We start from the raw sequence: 24179 nt of genomic DNA on the forward strand, positions 1-24179 counted from the left end.
TCTAAATCTCTCGCTCGGGTGAGGTCTGTCAATTGAGCACAGATGATGGAGCTCAGTGAAGGGCGGAAACATGAATCTCTGTGACTGTCACGGCACAAGAGCCTCCCGGATTTCAACCATCCTGTTAAACAACTTTGAACATGTCGTCATGGACTTCAAACACACCGCAAGGACACACAGACACTACCATGAATAATAATAATAATAATAATAATAATAATAATAATAATAATAATAATAATAATAATAATAATAATAATAATAATAATAATAATAATAATAATAATAATAATAATAATAATAATAATAATAATAATAATAATAATAATAATAATAATAATAATAATAATAATAATAATAATAATAATAATAATAATAATAATAATAATAATAATAATAATAATAATAATAATAATAATAATAATAATAATAATAATAATAATAATAATAATAATAATAATAATAATAATAATAATAATAATAATAATAATAATAATAATAATAATAATAATAATAATAATAATAATAATAGATTTTATTCATAAATCGCTTTTCAAGAACACAAAGACGCTGACAATGAGCAAAACCACGGGTAACAAGTAACAGATACAGAGTGAATGCTGTTCACGTGATGACTTTCATTGGCACTGACATAATGGCTTTACAAATGAATGCGGACAGACACACCAAGACATGATGGAGTGGGTTGGCAATCTGACCGATTCCTTGCAATGGGTAAACATCATTATCTGACTCCCACAGATATTGCAATTATCCTCCGTCCACTGTGAGTGTGTGTCATTCATGATCCTGGGTGCAATGCTGGTAACCCCCTCAGCTGTGTCTCCAGACGAGGAGGACACATCTTTCAGTCTCAGGCCTGGCTTGCTGTCAAATCTGTCGTGGCGTGACGCGTCGGACGGTTCTTTCTATCATCAGTGAAGGGATTCAATCAGTTATGATCACATGATCGCAGCATCGCGCGCTGTAATTATTTCCCTTCGCTCTGCCCAACCGACTGTGAGACAGAATGACGCAGGAGGGACACTGGGCTTGAACCTGTGACCCTCCCGTGCCGGATCGGTGATTCCGCCGGCTTAATCCAGTATGTGGGCTACACAGTAGGAATACTGAGAGGAACACAAAGTAGGGGAGCCACGGATCCAATCTTAACTGTGATGCTGTCTAACTACTTGGCTGACTTGCTACATCCTTGCCACTTTGTCAAAGTCATGTTTATTGTAATTTTTCCATGGGACATGGAAGCACAAAATACAGTACTCAGGTCTCAGTTATAGCCATTAAATACTAAATAACTAGAATTAAAATAATAAAATAAATACCGATCCTCATGATAGACATGCAAACTGATTCGATAAAAAATGCAATAAAAACGAATCATTCAATAAAAAATATGAATTAATTCAATAGAAAACGACTCCATTCAATACAAATTATTTAATTCACTGATTAAAAGAGAATAGGTGCCATAAAGTGCTACGGTGCAGTGTGCAGAGGCATGGCGGTGATGAGCTGTGATGAACAGTTCAGTAGTCTCACAGCATCCGGGAAGAAGCTATTCTTCAGCCTGGTGGTTCTTGCCCGGATGCTGCGCAGCAAATGCTACTGCTGGTATCAGCTCTATCTTTAATTTTTCAAAATGTTCAGTTGCTATTGCATGCACTCATCTGTGTTTCACTACACACATGAGTGCATGCTTACCAACTGTTAGTCTGCAACACTACTATCACCGACATCTAAGAAGGGAGATCCCCCTTGAATGGCCCTTCTAAGGTTTCTCTCCTCCACACTGCCTGTGGAGCATTTTTTCCCTATTGTTAGGTTTTAGTGAGTTTTTCCTTACCTTCGCGTGGGGTATGTCTGGGAGTGCTTGCATTCTATTATTTATTTGCATTTATTTAAAATGTGTTGGACCTTATGGTGTTCTTGACTTATTGTTATGTTTCTTCTTGACTTGTTTAAAGAAGACGTGTCCGCCCATGGAGACATTAACGTGTGTTGTCGGGCCTTACAAATACATTTTATTTGATTTGATTTGATTTTGGTACGCGCCAACATTTTGGGAAATGTCTTCTCCAGAGAGAGGCAAGAAGATAGATACCAGTTTCCTCTCTGTACGTTCAGTAGAAAGCTATCTGGCTTCATGTTAGCCTAGCTTAGCACAATGAATGGAAGCTGACATGTAGGCTACAGGTCCCTCTCCCAAAGGCTACCCGTACATAACAATAATGCATTTTATTAAATGGCGCCTTTCTGAGCACCCAAGGTCGCCGTACAGGGTTAAAAACAAATACAATTACAGACAGTAAAAACACAGTATTACAGAGTTGCACAGGGGAGCAGTTATAATAAACTTAAAATGAAAGTGAATATGTCAGAATGAACAGATGTGTTTTGAGACGGGAAACAAAGGTGGGGAGGTTATCTATTGCACGGGTGTCTGGTGGTAGGGAATTCCAGAGGCGGGGGGCACAGCAGAGAAGGCTCTGGATCCCATGGTATTCAGACAGGAAGGGGGAGTGACAAGTTGGAAGGAAGAGGAGGATCTGAGTGACCGAGAGTACCAAGTGTAGGACTGGAGAAGTTCTGTGAGATAAGGAGGGGCTAGGTTATGGAGGGCCTTGAAAGTAGTAATACTTTGTAGTCAGTGTGTGACTTAACAGGTAGCCAGTGAAGTTGGTGGAGAACAGGAGTGATGTGGTTGGTGGAGGGAATTCTAGTGATAATGCGGGCGGCTGAGTTTTGGACCAGTTGGAGTTTATAGAGGTACTTGTGTGGGAGATTGATATTTCGTAGGTGGAAGTAAGCAGACCGTGTGATGTTATTTATGTGGGATTTGAATGACAGTGTGCTATCGAGGATGACACCCAGACTCTTAACCTGAGGCGAAGGGAAGACTGTAGAGTTGTCAATGGTGACGGGAAAACTACATGTCCGCTTCCATTCATTGTGCTAAGCTAGGCTAACATGCAGCCAGATAGCTTTCTACTTAACGCACAGAGAGGAAACTGGTATCCATCTTCTTGACTCTATCTGGAGAAGACGGTAAGCTAATTTCCCAAAATGTTGGCGTGTTCTTTTAAACCCAACCCACCACTGATACATGACCTCATTTAATAGGCTAATTCACCTCATGTATGACACCTAGGACAATATAATTAGTATTTTTTCTCTCTCTCGCATAAACAATATTCTCCTGAAGGTAGATGTCAGAGAAGCCAGACCCCAGAGACCTCTCACCTGCGATGCGTGTTCCACTCCGACCGCACGCAGAGGACGCTTCTTTAATAATGAACAGCGACGCAAGAGAGTTAGTGGGGTCCTGTTGTACTCGTCTGTAGCCTCTGCCCCTGCGTTAACGTTAAGTTTAAGATAAATTATACCTGCTTTCAGATTGGAACCAGAAAATATACTCAACGCCCCACCGCGGCAAATCACCCTGCATTAGCGTCGCCGTCACAGTCACCTTTGTCCACCTCGATGTCCTAATTCATTCTCTATGGAGCTGCACGTCCATGCATCCACGGAACCTACCTGCCTGAAGGAGGACCACCCCACAGCCAGGAAGTGCTTTGAAATGCTGGCTAAAGAACTATGCTGTATCCGCTCCTCACTAGCCGGCGCCCTAGACGCGCTTATCGGCCCACGATGCCATAGCCTGCCTTGGGAGCATGCCTATGTTCCCACAGCCCTGTGTTCCCACATCTCCTTTTTTCATAAATTTGTGTCTGATTTTATCCGCCTCTTGGTAGCCAATTACACCCAACCTATTATCCAATTGTCCTCTGGTAGTAGAGGGTTCGTCTGGGAACATAGGGCTGTGGGACTATTGTGCTGTGGGAACATAAGACCTATTTTAAAATAAATCTTAGAAATGTGGGAACATAGGGCTGTGGGGCCTCATTTTGAGAGACATCTTAGAAATGTGGGAACATAGAACCATTGGGATTTGGGAACATAGGGCTGTGGGAACATACAGATGCAGCACTGAAAAATCGAACCTCTGCTGTCATCTGCTGCTCCTCTCCTGCTCCTCTCCTGCCTCTCCTGCTGTGATTTTGTGACTCGTTCTGGACCGGGCCAGTTTTCACACCTCCACTGCCTTCCACTGGGGAGATTTTCATCTTAAATTTGTATTCGTCCCAAACGCCCCAGCTCCATCCGATTCCTTCGCTTTTTTCACTGTTTACTTATCATGCATTGCAACACTAATATATGGGCAGTACCCCAAGTCAGACTGCCCATATAACAATTATCTTGGTGGTCTGAGGGCAGTAGCCCCCGACCCCCTCCCTGGAGAAGCACTTAAGTTAAGTACCCTCCCTTTGTTCACATTGGGACCCAGCCACCAGCCCCCGAAAATTAACACTAGAGTGCTAGTTCTTAAGTGGCACACAAGCAGCACACAAGCAGCACACAAGCACCAGAAGATATCTGAATTTGCAGTGCTGTATGGCCTAATTTTGGGAGAAATCTTAGAAATGTGGGAACATAGGGCTGTGGGACCATTGGGCTGTGAGAACATAGGGCCTCATTTTGAGTGAAAAAACTAATCTGAAGAAATGTGGGAACATAGGTCTGTGGGAACATAGGGCTGACCCCCCTGCCTTTTGCACACCGTTCTGTCCCACCTGGACATCAGACATGGGGACTATGTGAGGAGGGTGCCGTAACACCCCTGATGTTTCTGGCCACGAGGAGACAGGTGCTCCCATAGTCGAGCGGACCGTACTCGGAGCGGACTCTGCGGAGGTCCACACGGACTGAAAGCAGACTCAAAACGGACTCCAAGCGGACTCCAAGTGCGAAGCTCCAATTTTCTAATGCGCGGACATCCGCGCCGCTCACTTGGTGTCACACAAAACGCTGCTCTGCGTTTTGGTTGAGATCGACCTGCATTTAACTCTTTCAGTGCCACGCCTGGTTTTCCGTTTTACCGCTTGAATGCCACCATCGGCGCCAATGTTAACGTTAATATCGCCTAATCTATGTTTTAAATTATGGCTATGTGTCTAATCTGCCCATCGCATTATCAAAGACTATTTTCCAGTCAGTGCTGTGAAGGCAGATTGTTTTTTTATCGCATCGTTTCCATTTCAGAGCAGTTAGAAAAGCCCCCGTTTTGATATAAAAAACAGCTCATTCTGGAGCATTCTATGAAAATCGTCTTTTAGTGGAATATTCCACAACGTTGATATTCGTCTGCCTTTTTATGAATCGTTTTCAAATAAACGCTAGATGATCAATATTATACGTGCACGCAAGCACATTACGGCCGCGCACTGATAATCGCTCCGTTGATTTCCTCACAGACTTTTACAGTGAAACCGAAAGAAGACATTTCACAAAACAGCTTATAACTTCATCAAACTTACTCTGATTATCCTACCACTGATAACATAGAGTCCTTACCTGACATCAGATGGTATCCAACTGGTATATTCCAATTCCTGATCACCATTCGAAAAAATCGATAAGTGTATGGATCCAACGCGAGACTGTAGATCTCCATGATCCGCGGGGATCTGAGGCTCCAGAATGAACTGTGGTAACCCCGGCTGGATCAGTGAACTGGAAAATGTGGAGTACCGGATTTCTTTCCCCATTCATTTTCATTGAGTCCATTCCAAAATCACTTATGTCATCTGGGAGACGACAGGGGGCGCTTTTTTCCACAGTGATCACCGGCGCAGCTCGGGTAGGCTCGGGTGATGCAATAATTTTTCAGATCGCAAAAAAAAAGATAAAAATCCGAGAAATCTCGTGAGTGGCACGCAACCACCTATAAAAAAAACTAGAGAAATCTCGTGAGTGGCACGGAAAGTGTGACGTCGATCTGCATTTTACTCTGAACACTCGCTCCATGCCAAGTGAGAGTAGGGCAGGATCATGATTAAATGGGTAGGATTGGTCCGGTAAAACGTTGGCAGGTAGATGACGCTAAATTTAGTTTGACTATTGCTAATCGTCACCCATTCCAATTCATTTTTTTTTATCCACTTTTTCTCCCATTTTCTATATTTTCTCCCATCCCAATTTCGTATCTTCCAATTCAACCCTCCCCTGTCACGGACGCTGTTTCTTGCCTCCCACAAGCCGGCTGCAATGTGGACTAAGTCATACATAGCACAAGTCCCCTCCGGTACTTGAGGTAACAGCAGTTGCATCTTTTCACCTGCGCAGCTCGATCTCTCAGTGGCGAGGAGTAATGCGTGGGAGGCTCACGCTGCCCCCGACACTTCCTGATTATACTGTGCAGGCGCACCAGCCGACCTGTAGGAGTCGCTGTCCACAACGCCCGATCCCCACCCATCAATTTCCCACCCCCTAATACGGCCAATGTGTATTAGTATGGACGACCAGCTAAACTGAAAGCAAATGTGGAGCGCTGGGCTCGAACTGTCGAGCCCAGCGTCTCCAGCATTTCATGGCGAGCGCCTTGCCCACTACGCCACGTAGCCGCCCCACCCATTCCAATTCATATACATTTGGACCATGTCTTTTTTCATCATCTGAATAAACTTGAAATGTTTGAATGGCTTTTCTAAATGAAGTGTGTAAAACTGCCTGTTTTATTTCTAAATATTAGAAACGGAGATAACATAGACTCTTTATTTTGACATCGGATGACGACGACATGACAGAAGTTGAACAGCATGGGAAACATTTTGTAAACTGGCGCGAGACATGTAGGAAATTGGTCCGCGGATGTCCGCTTGACTATGAAAGCTCAAAGTGTCCGCGCGGACCTCCGCGAAACCAAGCGGGATGGGGGGGGGGGGGGGGGCAGGAGAGGAGAGAACATGGGGCAGGGGGAAATGGTGGCGAGTTGGAGGAGGGTGGTTATGGGTAAGGAAGGTTGAATGCTTGGGAGAACAGGTAGGTTTGAGTCTGGATTTGAAGGTGGAGAGTGAGGGAGAGTCTCTGATGGTCTGAGGGAGGGAGTTCCAGAGTCGGGGTGCAGCTCGTGAGAATGCCCGGTCACCAAAACGTTTGAGTTTGTATGACGGGACAGTGAGGGGAAGAGTGGAAGAGGACTGGAGGGAACGGGTGGCGCGGTAGGGGAGAAGGATGTCAGGTAGGGGGGGGCCAGGCTATGGAGGGCTTTGAAGGTGAGGAGTAGTGTTTTGAAGTTAATGCGTTCCTTGATCGGGAGCCAGTGGAGGGAGTGGAGGACAGGAGTGATGTGTTCACGGGACCGGGTGTTAGTGAGGAGGCGGGCGGCTGAGTTTTGGACCATCTGCAGTTTATGGAGGGAGCGGGAGGTGATGCCAGTGAGGAGGGAGTTACAGTAGTCCAAACGGGAGGAGATGAAGGCGTGTATGAGGGATTCAGCAGCAGGGGGGGAGAGGCAGTGACGGATTTTGGCAATGTTGTAGAGGTGAAAATATGAAGTTTTGACAATGGAGCGGACATGGGGGTAAATTGAGAGGGTGGGGTAGAGGATGACACAGAGGTTGCGGACTAGGGGGGAGGGGGTGATGGTGGAGTCATTGATGGTGAGTGTGATGGGTCCGGATCTGGTGAGGGTGGTGTTGGTGCCGATGATGAAAAGTTCTGTCTTGTCGCTATTTAATTTGAGGAGGTTATGGGTCATCCAGGTTTGTAGTTCAGTGATGCAGGATTCAATGTGACTGAGGGGAGGGCTGTGGGGGGATAGTGTGGTGATGTAAATTTGGGTGTCATCAGCATAGCAGTGGAAGTTGAGGTTGTATTTGCGAATGATGTGACCGAGGGGGAGAATGTAGCAGATGAAGAGCAGGGGGCCTAGGACTGAGCCTTGGGTGACCCCCTGTGTGACTGGGGAGGTGGAAGAAGTGTGGCCGGAGAGGGAGATAAGTGTACTCTGCAATACTACACCTACTGTAGACCTCAGTATATGTTTACTGTATTTATTTACTGTATATTTTATTCCATTTTATTCTATTTTATTCTACTCTTATCTTAGGCAATTTGATTGGTTTTGTTATTCTTATTCGTGACCTGTTCTGTCTAAATGTTTAATGTTGAGCGATTTGCAGTGTAAAATTTCCCTCAGGATAATAAAAATATTTCTATTGTATTGTATTGTATTGTATTGTATTCTATTCTATTCTATTCTATTTTATATAGCAACTTTAAACTATTTCTCAGCGACCTGAGCACATGGCAATTACACAAAGGCACCAACATACAAATAGGCCTGGCCTCATGCCAGAGAGAGAGTGAATGAACTGAGCAGCCAGATTTAAAACAGGGTGTGGTGATCCGGGATTGGGTGGTGGTTCAGGATTGGGTGCAGGAATCCTGAAACCCATCCACCAATCGGTGATGTGCTGCATAGTAGTCCACCGATGGACAGGGCCGGATTAACGACCGGGCCGGCCGGTGATGAGGGGCCTCAACATTATTTATTTTATTATTCATTTTTAATTTAAATTTTGTTTGGAGGCCCCTCGTCACTAGAGGCCCCAACATTTTTTTTTATTTTTTTTTAACTTTAATTTAAAAAAATGTTGGGGGCCCCTCGTCACTACAGGCCTTTTGGAGGCCCCTCGTCACAAGAGGCCCCAAATTATTATAATTTTTTTTTAACTTAAATTTAAAAAAAATTTGGAGGCCCCTCGTCACTCGAGGCCTTTTGGAGGCCCCTCGTCACTAGAGGCCTTTTGGAGGCCCCTCGTCACTAGAGGCCCCAAATTATTATATATGTATATATTCTTTTTGTTTATATATATTTTTTTAATAATTTTTTAAACATACACATAAACATAAACATAACAACATAAAATTAGATATACAAGCATTAATTAACAGTACACATCCAATGAAATCAACATTTAAATAAATGTATTATACGAGATATATATCTAATACCCTACACATTATGCTCTCGCTCGCTCTCCCCCCCCCGACCCCCACTTGGATAATCCATCCATTATCACTCGCTCCTTACCAGGCACTACAATTCATATGCTAGCTTTTATTCTCTCCACCACTTCTAACCACATTGCAATTTTGGATTCACTGACACCTAAAATCCTTGCTGTAGATATTTCTAGATAAATCACATCGAGATATGTAAGAATCCAAACCTTCCTACACATTTTTTCCGGTTGAAACCATTGTGATGCTATCAGCTTTTTAGCCGCTGTGATACCAGATAAAACTAATCTCTTTAGCTGTATAGGGACTGCAAACTCAAAAACATCATTCAACAGCAATACAGAGGGGTGTACAGGTATATTCAGAATTAAGAAATTTGATAATTGCTGGGACACTTCTTTCCAGAATATCTTAACTGGTGGGCAATCCCAGTACATGAACCCTCATGTATGTACCCTCATCCCCATTTGTACATAAGGAGCATCTGGAGTCTTGTTTAAGTCCCATTCTGTTCAATCTTATAGGAGTCAGGTATGTCCTATGAATATAGTTAAGATTGATTTGTTGATGGTCCGGGTTACGTGACGCAAGTCGAACGTTTGCCCAGGCTTCTTGCCAATACAAATTTATTTCCAGGTCTGGTATATCCCTCCTCCAGACTGAGTCTAGGGGGAGGATTCCATATGAGGACGTTAGTAATTGATGATAAAAATCTGATACAAAACATCTTGATGTCTCTCTTTCATAGAAGAATGTGTGGTATCTGTGGTATCCATGAGCCTTCAAACATACCAATAACTGTGCGTAAAAATAATATGTGGATCTGGTGAGATTACATTTTTTATGTATTTCTTCATATCTACAAAAACCCTGTTTGTTGAAAACATCTCCTAATGTGTGTATGCCCTGCTTTTCCCATTTAGGGTATCTTATAGGTAGTTTTCCAATCAGGAGTGCATTGTTATTGAATAGGGGAGTATGACTATGCCATTTATGTGGGTTAGAATATTTTTTTTGTGTTTCACGCCATATCCGGATCGCATCAGTAATAATGCGGCCAAATTTCAATTTGCATTGCTTAATTGATAATTTGGTGTATACTATGTCCTGCAGTCTATGTGGTGCTACTATATTTACTTCTAAATTTCTCCAGGATACTGATGCTTGGGAATCAAACCAGGTTGTCAGTGGTCTTAAAGTGTACGCCTTAAAATAGTGGTAAAAATCTGGAAATGCCATACCTCCATCGGCTTTGTTTCTCTGTGCGGTGGATCTTTTTATACGTGGTGGTTTGTTATTCCAAATAAATTTGTATGCGGTAGAGTGTTATTTTTTCCAGTAACCATCTGGAGGGGGTAACGGTAGCATTGAGCTAATGAAGTTGATTCTAGGTAGGACATCCATCTTAACTATTGATACCCGTGCCTGTACTGAGTTTTTAAGTTTTGACCACCTGTCAAAGTCGTATTTGATCTTATTTTGGATTTTTATGTAATTGTACTTCACCGTTTGGCTTATATTAGGGAATACTTCAACTCCCAAACATCTAAAGTGTTTAACCATTGGTATTTCTTCTGGAAGGAGTATATTTTTTGCAGGGGCATTAAGTGGAAGGAAAGCCGACTTTGGCCAATTTATCCTAAATCCCGATAGACTGCCAAAGTCATCAATCAACTTGAGAAGATGAGGCATTGCGGTGTTAGGGTTTTGCATGAACAGTATTAGTGGTCGTCCGCATATAAACTAATTTTATGTTGTGTGCCCTTGATTGCGATTGGTTCTATGGATTGGGATTGTCTTATATATTGTGCTAAAGGCTCTAATGATAAATCGAATAGTCCGGGACTAAGAGGGCAACCCTGTCTAGAAGAGCGTGATACCGGAAAGATTTCGAAGGTGATTATACCTGTTGTAATCATGGCCGATGGGTCTTTGTATAATACTTTAATCATATCAATGAATCCTTTTCCTAACCCCATCCTTTCTAATACTGCCCATAGATAAGACCATTCCAACCTATCAAAAGCTTTCATCGCATCCAGGGGCAGCATCGCCTTAGGTGTGGTGTCATCCTTGCTGGCATCTAGTACGTGTAGTAATCGTCTTATATTATCCGTGATCAAGCGACCTCTTATAATATTTCTTTTTACTTTTATTTTATTTTTTTGGAGGCCCCTCGTCACTAGAGGCCCCAAATATTTGTTTATTTTTTTTTAACTTTTATTTAAACATTTCTTGGAGGCCCCTCGTCACTAGAGGCCCCACATTTTATTTAAATTTGTTTTCTTATTTTGGAGATCGATGTCATACTGTGACACTGAAATGAAAACATATTTTCATCAACTAAAATATTTAGTCAACAAAAATATTTCATCAACTAAAATATACAGTACGTCACACCCTGCCGTCTGCAAGTGGCTAATCTTGAGTATTTTTTCTCCTCTTCATAAGAGTTTGAGGTTTTCCGTTTAAGGTAAAAACAACAATAGAAAGTCAAAACTTGCATCTCCACATCCCAGCCCCAACGCCTGAATACTTTTACCAACGGATTTCCAGTTCCACGTTTGCGTTCTGCGCTCTGATTGGCCACTGACGTTTCTGGTAGCGCCAATTGTGTGACGCCTCTTTCTTTCACCGGTTAAGCTTAGGCACTCTTTCGAAGTTGGTTAAGGTTAGAGTTTGTCTTAGAGCAGGGCGATAGAACACCAGCCCTGATTCCATACTCTAACCTTAACCAACTTCGAAAGAGTCGCCTAAGAAACGTCAGTGGCCAATCAGATCGCAGAACGCGAACGCGGAACTGGAAATCCGTTGGTAAAAGAATAGACACAGCCCCAACACGAATAAGGCAGATTTCGATCATTATTCATGACAGACAGCAGAGACCCGCCGTTGCTGATAGCGGATATCTACGAGCTCCCCCTAGTGACTAGGGGGCGTTATTTCTAAACATAGCTGCATTTCTGGCAGACGCTCTCTGATTGGCACTGACTGACGCTCTCTGATTGGCCACTGACATGTTTGCCCAATTGCGTGACGAGCTGTGTCTTTGCCCATTTCCGCGTCGAACAGCCTGCAAACTACCTGGCGTTCTATCGCCATGATCTAAGACAAACTCTAACCTTAACCAACTTCGAAAGAGTGCCTAAGCTTAACCGTCGAAAGAACTTGCTGTCACGCTCTAAGACAAACTCTAACCTTAACCAACTTCGAAAGAGTGCCTAAGCTTAACCAGTGTAGAAACAGGCGTCGGCCAATCAGAGAGCGTCTTGCCAGAAATGCGGCTCTTTTATCATAACTTGCTTTTATTTCTCTTTATCATGAGTTGCTTTTAAGGGTTTGCGGATTTTCTTTTAACATTAGTTGACTGTATGAGTTGTCAAGTTAGGTGTTATTGTACTAATTTTTAGGATGTGTCCTGTCTAGTGTACATGTCCATTTGTGTTTTTGTGCCTTTTATGTTCCATGTATGGACCACAATGGAAACAAGCCTTGGCTTTATTGTGTTTTATCCATTTTTGACCAGCGTGTGTTGACACTGTTATTGTTTGTCTTTCAAATGTTTGTCCTACGATTGTGTCAAAATAAAGTATTCAATCAATTATTCAATCAATCAACTATAAATTGAAAATGGGGGACCCTGATGTAAACAAGACAACCGTCTTTCTCTGGTCTGCATCCCATTAACAATTGTGTGTATTGATTTGAGCCGTACTGTATTGTATCCATTCTGCAATCTGTTAAATAAAGTTTTCATTCATTCATTCATTCACAGACACTGTACAACTGTACAAGCAAAACTGTACATTTGAATATTGACAAAACCATACTTGGTAATTTACTGTACATTGGAGGGGGTTGTGTTAGGACATTTACAGGGGCCAGTTTCGAATTGCAGTCTCCCGTAGGTGTTCTTTGAGAGTGTTTTTGAAAGTGGGTAGTGATTCACATTCATTTACAGCTTTGGGTAGGGCGTTCCACATTGATGTGGCATAATTGCGAAACGTGTTTAGTCCCTTGTTTGAGCCAAATCTGGGTTTAACATGATTTGTGGAGCTCCCTCTGGTGTTGTGATCGTGGTATTCACTGACCTTTGGGAAGTATTTTGACATGTACATGGGTACCTTGGTCGTGTAGTGTATCTTGAATGTAGACCAGGCCCATTGCAAGTTGCTGTACTCTGTCGTCTACTCTAAGCCATCCTAGGTTGTCAAAGTGGGCAGGGGTGATCAAAGTCCTTTTAGCTTGGTCCTCAGAGCCCACCACTTCTAAATATTCTATATATTTTTTAAAGTGACATATAAAAACTTTAATAATGCATTAATAATATAATAATAATAATGCAGGACCTGTTGCAGAGGTCTTTATTCGGCATGCAACGACACTCAATGTTTTTAGTGGTACACACAGCGGTTAGTTTAGCACACACACCGGAACACACACGCATGCATTGTCTCTTAGGATCGCAGATGCGATTTGTCTCTGCGATTAACCCATCCCGTCGTCCTTCCCCCCCAAGGGCAGCCGGGAGCAGACAGGCGTCAACGTGAGCCGCGCCAGGGGACCAATCCAAGTGCTCCTGTCCGTCTTCTTCAAGGACGCCACAGCGTTAGCGATCTGTTGTTGTGCATGTTTTTCCATTGGGTTTATCTTATCGGGGGGGAAACCCTTGCGAGCACGGGGAGAACATGCAAACTCCACACAGAAAGGCCTGGGAGATATCCCACCTGGGTACCTGGCATCATGGAAACCTCGTCCCCAAGCAGGAATCGAACCCTGGACCTTCTTGCTGTGAGGCGACAGTGTTAACCACTACACCACCGTGCCGCCAAAAACGCCACTGTGCGTGCGTGCACGTGTATGTGTGTGTGGGGGGGCCTCCACAATAATCTGGCCCAGGGGCCTCTGAAGTCTTAATCTGGCCTTGCCGATGGAGGGGCAGGAATGGCAGGGACCATTGGTGGAGGATGGGTTCTGACTGACGGGAGGAAAAAAATTGACAGGTCTCTTTATTCACTCAAGCAAATCGACTGCGGCACCCGTTTCACTCTCACTCGCAAAACAACACGCACCTTCCCCCATTTAATTTAGCCAAAGAAACAATGCAGCAATTATGGATCCAATAAGAAGGACCACTGACGTCACGGTGAAAGTCAGCGCGCTTAATGGGTTTACCCCGGGGACAAGCGTGGACATAAGCCCGATAAGGTTAATTGAGGCGATTTCAGATTTTTCTTAAGGGAACCTGGGAGGTACAGTAAACAGGCCAGAGCAAAATAAATAATTACTTTGCTCTTTCAATGGAGGCCGCATTCCAATTAAAGTGAAATAGGTTAACATAAAATGTGTATTACTCATGTTCAGTAAAAAAAAGCTATTCATAATCGGGTGGCCGCTGTATCTTTAATTGCTTGTCATATAGGTAAGAGGGAAACTGCTTAATTTGTCACGTAAATTACAACCTGCCTACGGCGTTTCCGCCGAAGATGCGAGTTACGTCTAAGGCCTCTCCACGCCATTTGTTTTGCAGCGATCAAAAGGAGCGGGAATGGCGCTGGAGCGGCTGCCAATCAGAATGTCCTGAACCTGAAGACAGGGTCCGACGAGGAGTACATTAAGAAAACCACTAAATATGGTTTGGGTTAGCGTTAGGTTTAATTATTGAGTGGAAATGTATGTCGTTTATAGCTGTACACATACTAATTTATATAACTGATAAATCCCCTGAACTTTCGAGGTGACTTCCTAATTGCCAATGCTCTCTCTCTCTCCCTCTTTCTCTCTCTCACTTTATTATCGTCGCCTGTCAGTCAGCCTAATGCTTAATAAGTTAAGTAGTGTAGAGAGCAGTGGCGGCTGGTGAATTCTTCTCCAGGAGGGGCGCTATACCAAACATTTTGCAAACATGTACAAGGCACGCATTGGCGAATATTATCACCATTGCCATCAATCAATATATGATCACAGTCAGTCAAATGCAACCACGTTTCCAATAGCCCTACACAAACACGCACAGCTCTCTCTCCCTCTCTCTCATTTTAAACAAGTTACCATTCATTGTCCGGGTGATTATTAGAGAGCGACAGAGAGAGAGAGAGAGAGAGAGACAGAGAGAGAGAGAGAGAGAGAGAGAGAGAGAGAGAGAGAGAGAGAGAGAGAGAGAGAGAGAGAGAGAGAGAGATATCGCGACTCACTTGTTTAATTCAAACGCGGTCCAGCAGGGCTTGGCGCAGGCGGTTGTTGATCTGGGTCCTACACCGCCTCACGCTGTGCAGCCAGAGGTGGGAGCACGGTCTCGTCAATGACTGTGGCGAGATCCTCGACAGGCGGCCATGTTTCCCCCGCCAGTGGTGCCCTGGGTGGAGAGTCAACAGGGTACCACAAGGCCGACAGCCTTGGCGGCCGAGGGATCGGCCATTTTTGGTGAATTCGAGTTTGGTAAAACAAGCCGTCGTCACTTTGCCGCGAGCAGCCCGCTCCCCGTTCAATCCTCTCTCTTGTTACCCACGGAAGCGGGGCTCTGATCGTTCTCCTTTGGCTGCGGGCCGCGAACCTTCCTTGAAGCGTATGCGGCCCCATTCTTCACTTCTCATGGGGACAGGGGCTGACACCCAGTTGATGGCTGAGCCTGGGTCTGTCCGTGAGAATGTTCCGTTGCGTGGTTCCTGCACCACACGTTGTGTGTTGGATGAGCCTGGTGTTACAGCTGCCACTAGCTACAGTGGTCAGCAGGGGGACTCGAGGCCTCTTCTGTTGAATGCACAGCAAGGGTTACCCCGGCTTCGCCTTCGCCGGTCTGCAAAGGAGAGGCGAGCGTGATTTGGGTGGTGGCAATATCACTGCAGGGCTTCGGCGTGTAGGAGCCCATGGGGTCCTCATGCCTTGCGTGTCTAGCTGCGGAACAACTCCTCAGCATGCGCTAGAGGGGTGTTCAGGGGGGGGGTGTGTGTCAACCAGTTTGATGACAGCTTCTCCCGTATCAAACCGGCCCTTTCTGTCGGGGTCCCCCCTTGGGTGCGTCGCACAGCGGGAGGAACCGGGCCAACTATCTACTGTTCCTTGCGGCCCAGCGTCAGTTGACGGCGGGTTATTTTCACATATGGCAACAGGAATGCCGTCTGGATGGGTGGATAGAGGGAACGTTGAGGGAGGGGCATGTTTTGCAGTTCGCACAACCCCACCCTCCGTTCTCAGGTTTGGTGCCGACCCTATTGTCAGGGTCAGAAGCAGTGACAGCCCTGGCCGATGAGATCCAATCTCTGTTGGCAAAGCAGGCCGTCGTTGTGGTTCCGAGAGAGGACGCAATGTCAGGCGTCTACTCCCATTATTTTCTGATACCCAAGAAAACAGGGGGGGTCAGACCTATACTGGATCTGTCCGCGTTCAATCGGTTGATTGTAGCGAGACCGTTCAGAATGTTGACCGTCAAACTCCTTCTGCTTGCTGTCAGGAGGGGAGACTGGTTCACCTCCATAGACCTGAAGTATGCATATTTTCACATCCCCATTTACCCTCCTCACAGGAAATTCCTACGGTTCCTGTTTCAGGGCGTAGCGTACGAGTACCAGAGGATGCCGTTCGGTTATTCTCTGGCTCCCCGCACATTCACCAAGTGCGTGGCGACTGCGCTGGAGCCCTTACGTCGTCGGGGGTTACGAGTTCTATTCTATCTCGACGACATTCTACTCCTCAGTCGTTCGGAGGAGGTTGCCAGGTCTCATACCAGGCTGGTGGTGGAATTCCTCACCAGCCTGGGTTTTGCTGTGAATTGGAAGAAGAGTACCCCTCTTCCCAGTCAACAGGTGGAGTACTTGGGCTTGACGTTGAGGTCAAGGCCCATGATTGCAACCCTCTCGGAGCAGCGTCGGGTGGTTCTCCGTCACACGCTCGGGGGTTTCCGTCTGGGAGGGACGGTCACGGCGCTGCAAGTGATGCGTCTGCTAGGCATTATGGCATCTGCTCACAGGGTGGTTCCTCTTGGCCTCCTCTTCATGAGGAGGATACAGAGCTGGTTTCTCTCTATGAGAATAGATCCGATGAGGGACAAAAGGAAACGGTTGACGGTTCCTTTGTCGATATGGGGAGATCTCGCCCACTGGAGGAGGCTGGGTATTAGGGCGGGCCATACTTTTTTTTTTTTGGAAAATCAATCGAGTGGGGTGTCTAAAATATGTGTTTTTTTGTGGGGAATTCAAATATGGGATTATTTTTCTAATCGGATAACTCCTACCTACATTGTTTTGGATTTCAAAATGGCCGATTTGACCATTTTTCACCCCTTGGCCATACATGTATGCCAACATGAATCTGAAGGAAATCCTAACATGCAAGGTGTCTAAATGATGTGTTTCTTAATGGGGAATTCAAATATGAGGTCATTTTTGGGATAGGATAAATATAACCTGCATAATTTTGGATTTCAAAATGGCTGATTTTACCATTTGAACCCATTGGTATTGTATTACAAAATTGCAAAGATAAAAAATATATGGGAAATCATTTATAATGACAAAGCCATCAAATGTATTAACAAGTGAACTGTATATAACTGGATACAACTCCAAAGATCAATAATAATAATACTAACAATAATAAATTGTATTTGTAATGCACACAAACACCTAAGTGCTAAATCTCGATCTCCTGACTTCTTGAACTTTGCCAGGTTCCAATATCTTGATTGGACTCATTCTTGGATGACAATATCTCCTACTGTACTGCTTTAGCCACCAACCTACAAACACAAACTTAAAGTCAACGTCAGCCATAAATAGGTGAGCTCTTTCCAGAACTACTCAGCAGAAACCTCTGTAACCATTTTAACAAACGTCTCAATGTATTGAGAAAATCCATGGGGCTCCATCAATCCTCTATCTTCTTAAAACATTGGAAAGGCAGGGGATGGAAAAGAAGGCAGAGAAAAGGAGAAGGGGCAAAGAAGAAAGCTTTGCAGCAGCAGACAAGGTTGCCAGGAAGGATGTTGAGAGCTTCCTTACAGTCCCTGAAGTTGAGCTCATTCCTGAAACTGACCCTGCAGCTTCAGCAAAGCTACGGAAAAATTATGATGAGATTCCAAACATCGCCCTTGCTAGTGTAAGGTATGGCATAGGTCTAAGGCCAACTGCAGCTATAGCAACTGCAGCTCTGATTGATGCAGGACTCATCTTAGAAGATGACACAAGTAAAGTGATTGATAAGAACAAGGTTAAGAGAGCACAAGAAAAGTTGATGCAAGAGCTGGGGGAAGAGTTTGAGGAGAAGTGCAGGGAGGAGGGGGGGATCTCCTGTATCCTCTTTGATGGGCGGATTGACATGACCAATGTGATGATGGAAGCTGAGGGCAGTGACCAATCTTTTCCTGCAAAGATCAAGGAAGAACACTATAGTGTTGCTAGTGAGCCTGGCAGCAACTATCTGTTCCACTTTACACCAGAGAAAGCAACTAAAGAGGAGTCCCATGCAGAGAAGATTGCTAAGGTCCTGTTTGCCTGGCTGAAAGAGAGAGGTTCTGAAAAGACCTTGTGGGCCATTGGAGGAGACTCGACCAATGTCAACACTGGAGTGAAGGCAGGTGTAATGCTGGAGCTGCACCTGGGGAGAAAGCTGGTCTGGTTGGTGTGCAACCTGCACACTGGTGAACTTCCACTGCACCGTCTCATTGTTGAAGTTGATGGGGCTACTCTGTCAGACAACAAATTGTCTGGGCCAATAGGACAGCTCCTTAATTCTGTTACAGACTTGGAGATCAATCCTAACTTCACCAGGATCGTTCTTGGCCCTCCGCTGATCAAGCTGCCTGAGAAGATCATTCAAGATCTCTCAACTGATCAACACTATGGCTATAAGCTGGTCTGTGCAATCAGGGATGGAGTGCTTTCTGCAAGGCTGGCTCTGCTGGAGATTGGACCGGTAAACCACAGCCGCTGGCTCACCACAGCAAACAGACTCCTCAGGCTCTGGGTGTCAAAGCATCAACTTAAAAGAAAGAACCTGAATAATCTACAATGCATTGTGGAATTCATCATTGGAGTGTATTATCCATGTTGGTTCAACATGAAGGTCAAGCACTCCTGGATTGAAGGGCCTAGGCACATCCTGTTTCAGCTGGACTGCCTCAAGTCTCAGAGGAAGGAGGTGCTGGATGTTGTGATGCCAACTGTGAGAAGATCTGCTTGGTATGCCCACAGTGAAGCCATCCTCCAAACACTGCTGTGCTCTGAGGATCAAAAAGAGAGAATTGAGGGGGTGGAGAGAATCCTGGCCATCAGGGGAGAGGGGGATCCAGACACTCAGCTGGGAGACTCCTGTGTCAGGATCAGAAGAACACCTCACATCAATAGTGACGCTTCCAGCATTGGTGGCTTAATCAGCTGGTCAGAAGATTTGTCAGAGCCACCTCTCACCTGCTCCCTAAGCACTTCCGAGGTGAAGAACTTAATCAACACCCCCATGGAGGTTCTCGACTGGCCTTGCCACACACAAAGCATCGAGAGGGTTGTTAAAATGGTGACTGAGGCCTCTGCTAAGTACTTTTCACAATAAAAAAGGGATGGAGGGATCAGGGCTCAGGAGACCAGCAGGAGGCTGATGTCCAAGAATGAATCCAAGCAGGACTTGTGCAACCTGATCAAATTTAAGAAGATAGAGGATTGATGGAGCCCCATGGATTTTCTCAATACATTGAGACGTTTGTTAAAATGGTTACAGAGGTTTCTGCTGAGTAGTTCTGGAAAGAGCTCACCTATTTATGGCTGAAGTTGACTTTAAGTTTGTGTTTGTAGGTTGGTGGCTAAAGCAGTACAGTAGGAGATCTTGCCATCCAAGAATGAGTCCAATCATTCAGAAGTCAGGAGATCGAGATTTAGCACTTAGGTGTTTGTGTGCATTACAAATACAATTTATTATTGTTAGTATTATTATTATTGATCTTTGGAGTTGTATCCAGTTATATACAGTCCACTTGTTAATACATTTGATGGCTTTGTCATTATAAATGATTTCCCATATATTTTTTATCTTTGCAATTTTGTAATACAATACCAATGGGTTCAAATGGTAAAATCAGCCATTTTGAAATCCAAAATTATGCAGGTTATATTTATCCTATCCCAAAAATGACCTCATATTTGAATTCCCCATTAAGAAACACATCATTTAGACACCTTGCATGTTAGGATTTCCTTCAGATTCATGTTGGCATCCATGTATGGCCAAGGGGTGAAAAATAGTAAAATCGGCCATTTTGAAATCCAAAATGATGTAGGTTAGAGTTATCCTATCCCAAAAATGAACTCATATTTGAATTCCCCATTAAGAAACGCATCATTTAGACACCTTGCATGTTAGGATTTCCTTCAGATTCATGTTGGCATACATGTATGGCCAAGGGGTGAAAAATGGTCAAATCGGCCATTTTGAAATCCAAAACAATGTAGGTAGGAGTTATCCGATTAGAAAAATAATCCCATATTTGAATTCCCCACAAAAAAACACATATTTTAGACACCCCACTCGATTGATTTTCCAAAAAAAAAAAAGTATGGCCCGCCCTACTGGGTATCCTCACCATTGGGGTCCCCATAGGCAGCAGGAGCTCACACGTCACGGTCTTCACCGACGCCTCTCTCACGGGTTGGGGAGGGACGTGTCGGACCCACGCAGTGGGGGGCAGCTGGACGGGTCATGCTGGCCCAGCTACCCCGCATATCAATGTGTTGGATTTGAAGGCGGTCCTCCTGGTCCTCAAACGGTTCGACCACCTGGTGGTAGGCGAACACGTTTTGGTCAGGACAGACAGTATGACGGCATCGGCGTATATCAACAGGCAGGGTGGGACTCGTTCCATCCGCCTGCTCCGGGCGGCGGTCGAACTTTGGCTATGGGCATCCCGCAGGCTGCGCAGTCTGAGGGCGCTCCACATTCCTGGTACAGAGAATATGGGGGCGGATATGATGTCTCGGGGCGGTCCTCATTACGACAAGTGGGAACTCCGCCCCGACATAGTCAGACAGATCTGGGATCGGTTCGGGGAGGCCTCGGTAGATCTGTTTGCGTGTCGACGCTCTCACAAGTGCCCCTTGTGGTTCTCGCTCAGTCGAGCGGATCATCCCCCCTTGGGGGTGGATGCCTTCTCGACCTTTCCATGGCCGCCCGGTCTTCTGTACGCCTTTCCTCCTGTACAGCTGTTGAGTCAGCTGTTGGAGCAGATACGGAGGGAGCGCAGGACGGTGATCCTGGTCGCGCCGGACCGGGGCAAGTCAGTCTTGATCCAGCTTCTGGTCGCTCCTCCTTGGGTCATTCCTTGGTCGGCGACGGCCCTCTCACAGCACGACGGGTCACTGTTCCAGTTTCCGATGTTGGGCCAACGGCTGTTGGTGTGGCTGGTGGGAGGGTGAGGCTGGAGAGAATGGACCCTTCGGTGGTTGAGACGTGGGTGAGCTCTGTGCTCTCTCGGTACGTCCAGAGTGCCTGTCTTTTCGGGCCGATTGCGGTGCCACTCTGCGACCTAATCCTGCTTTCATGCCTAAGAATATCCGGAGTTCCTTCCGCTCCCGGGATATTGTGGTTCAGGCGTTTCATCCTCCTCCTCACACTAGTGAGTTAGATGCGGGCCTTCACCTGTCATGTCCGGTCCGTGCTTTGGGGATTTACCTCAGCCGTACTCAGGACCTCAGGGTTACCGATCAGCTTTTTGTCTGTTACGGTGGTTCTCGTGCCGGTAAGGCACTGTCGAAACAACGCCTGTCCCATTGGTTGTGCGAGGGCATTGCCCTCTGCTACACATTGGCTGGGCAGGATCCCCCTGGGGGCATCAGGGCGCACTCCACTCGTGCGGTGGCTGCCTCTGCCGCTCTCCTGGGTGGGGCCTTGGTGGAGGACATCTGTGCTGCAGCTTCATGGTCCTCCCCGGGCCCCTTTGTAAGGTTTTACCTCATGGACATGACCGGGGGTTCTGTCTCCCAGGCGGTTCTGGGGTCTGTGGCCTTTCCTGCTTCCCGTCCTTTGGTAGGGTAGCAGGAGTGTGTGGGTATGGGCCACAGTGTGTTAGGTCACACGTGGTTCCGCCTGTGCTGTGTGTTCAAGGGGTTCTAGTTCCCTCTTGTTCGCACTCAGGTGGAGTTGACTGCGCCCCCCTTTCGTTAGGAAGGATGTGGGCTTACGGGTCCTCAGGGGGTACATCTGTCGGGTCTCGCGTCCGGTCTAGCCCATATCTCAATAGGCTTGAACGGGACGCGATAAGCCATACGAAATATAACAATAGGTTATGTATATAACCTAGTTACATGAGTATTGGCTGAGCGTCCCGCTCTAAGCGGCCCTGAGTTCCCTTTTGAGGGATCTTTTACTGGAACGGGATTTTGGCGAGGAATGGTGTTTGGTGACCAGGACCATGGTCTTATAGGCTACGCCTCCATAGGGGCGGGACCCGGTCAGGTGTGGGTGCATAAGTTGTTTCGTGGTGGAGTACAGTAGGTACAGGAGATAAGGGGTATCTCAATAGGCTTGAGCGGGACGCTCAGCCAATACTCATATAACTAGGTTATATACATAACCTATCGTTATTCGTCCATCTTTGAGATACACCTGGAAGGGTTTAGCATGCATGCAAATATATATATATTTTTTTACGATGAATTTTTTGGCGTTTTTTTTTGGCTTTATTTCTACTGGGCAGTCCAGTAGATAGAGATAGAGGAGGAACGGGAGGCAGAGTGGGGGGAAGACATTCGGCAAATAACGACAGGTTCGGGAATCGAACCCGGGTCAGCCGTGTCGCGGCTGAGCGCGCTATGTGGTTCGCCACTGGGGCGGCCATGCATGCACATTTTTAACCACAAGATGATTTACTGCATTTCATAATTCCCTATACAACTTGGCCCCACTTGATAAATCACCTCAAAGTAATTTTATCACTCTTGTTATCAGAAGCCTCTAGCTCAATACTGCCAGTATGAGAAAAAAAACCAAGCCTAGAATACTGTCGTTTTGTAATTTTATTTGCATTTGTAACAAACATTGCATTCCAAATTTAACTCAAAACAAAAACATTGTTCAATTTGTAGCATTTTTCGGAGGGTGGGCACACTGTACTTGAGATGTTAACAAGTGCAGGTCCCTTGGCTGTTCACCCCATCAGCACTCTGAAGGAGATGCAGCCACAGTGTAAAAAAGGCAATGCTTGTGGAATGTACATAGGATGAAGAGGAATCGTGGAGGCTTCATGATGATGCCTTCTCCTGTTCAATGTCTGCAAAACACAGAAACGAGTCAATCAGTAGTGCTGTAGCTGTTAATCTATCTAGGTCGCTGCTCGGTTTACTAAGGTTTGTACTGACAAAAAAAACTGAGGTCATCTTACCGTCACTGGTGGGCAACGTGTTTTTCTCCATCGTCTCGATCTTCTTCAACTTGCTTTTGTCAAAGGATTCAACTTCCTTAATGTCAGGTTTGTCAGACATGATTGCAGGAGATCTGGTCGGGTAAGAGACGAAGATGCATCTCGTTAGAACATTATGCATTATTACAATTTTAAATGAGTGTGCTACTACACCGTTCGCACAACAAAGACTGGCAAGATGAATGATCTTTACGATAATACCTGACAACTTGTTTAAATTATTCATTTGAATGTAAATAATTTGCCACCATGTTAAATAGATGCCTCGACCTTTTGGCAAAAAGCTGCAGGTGGAAGAACCACCGCCCTGATGGCAACATCTCAAAAAGACAATGTTGAAATGATGCGAATCAGTTAAAAATCAGAAGCCCCAGCATCATTAATTCTGAAAACTTTAGAAATGGCAAAGACTGCAGTCTCATCACGTTGTTCCGAGCGGGTTTATTAAGGAAATTAGCAACACATTGCAGCTAGTTTCGTCTGAGAGATTATTCAGACGTAGTACATTGTGTTGGGACACTTGACTACATAAATTGTAACGTCTTGATATACCGAATAGACGACCCGGTCAATAGAAAAATCCGAAACGATAAGGACCCGATTTTCTTAGCCTTCTTCTAGCAGGGTCAGCTAAATGATGAGAACACTTACCGGTGCTGAGGGAGGACGAGTGATACATAGCGTGTATGCTTTTACCAACGCGTTCGTGTTTCCAGGTTCCCGTTTTGCCCTCTGATTGGCCACCGACCTACGCTGGTACGCCCCCCTCGCTATGAGTGTGTGTCTGTGCGCTATTGTTTATTATTATCCGGCCACAGTGTGGGTTCCCTGGTCGGTGATGATGAGCTCAATAGGTTATTATAATAAACACTGAATGGAGCAATATAGCCTTGTT

The sequence above is a fragment of the Notolepis coatsorum genome (assembly GCF_963971535.1).
Source record: "Notolepis coatsorum genome assembly, chromosome: 1".
Lineage (NCBI taxonomy): Eukaryota > Metazoa > Chordata > Actinopteri > Aulopiformes > Paralepididae > Notolepis > Notolepis coatsorum.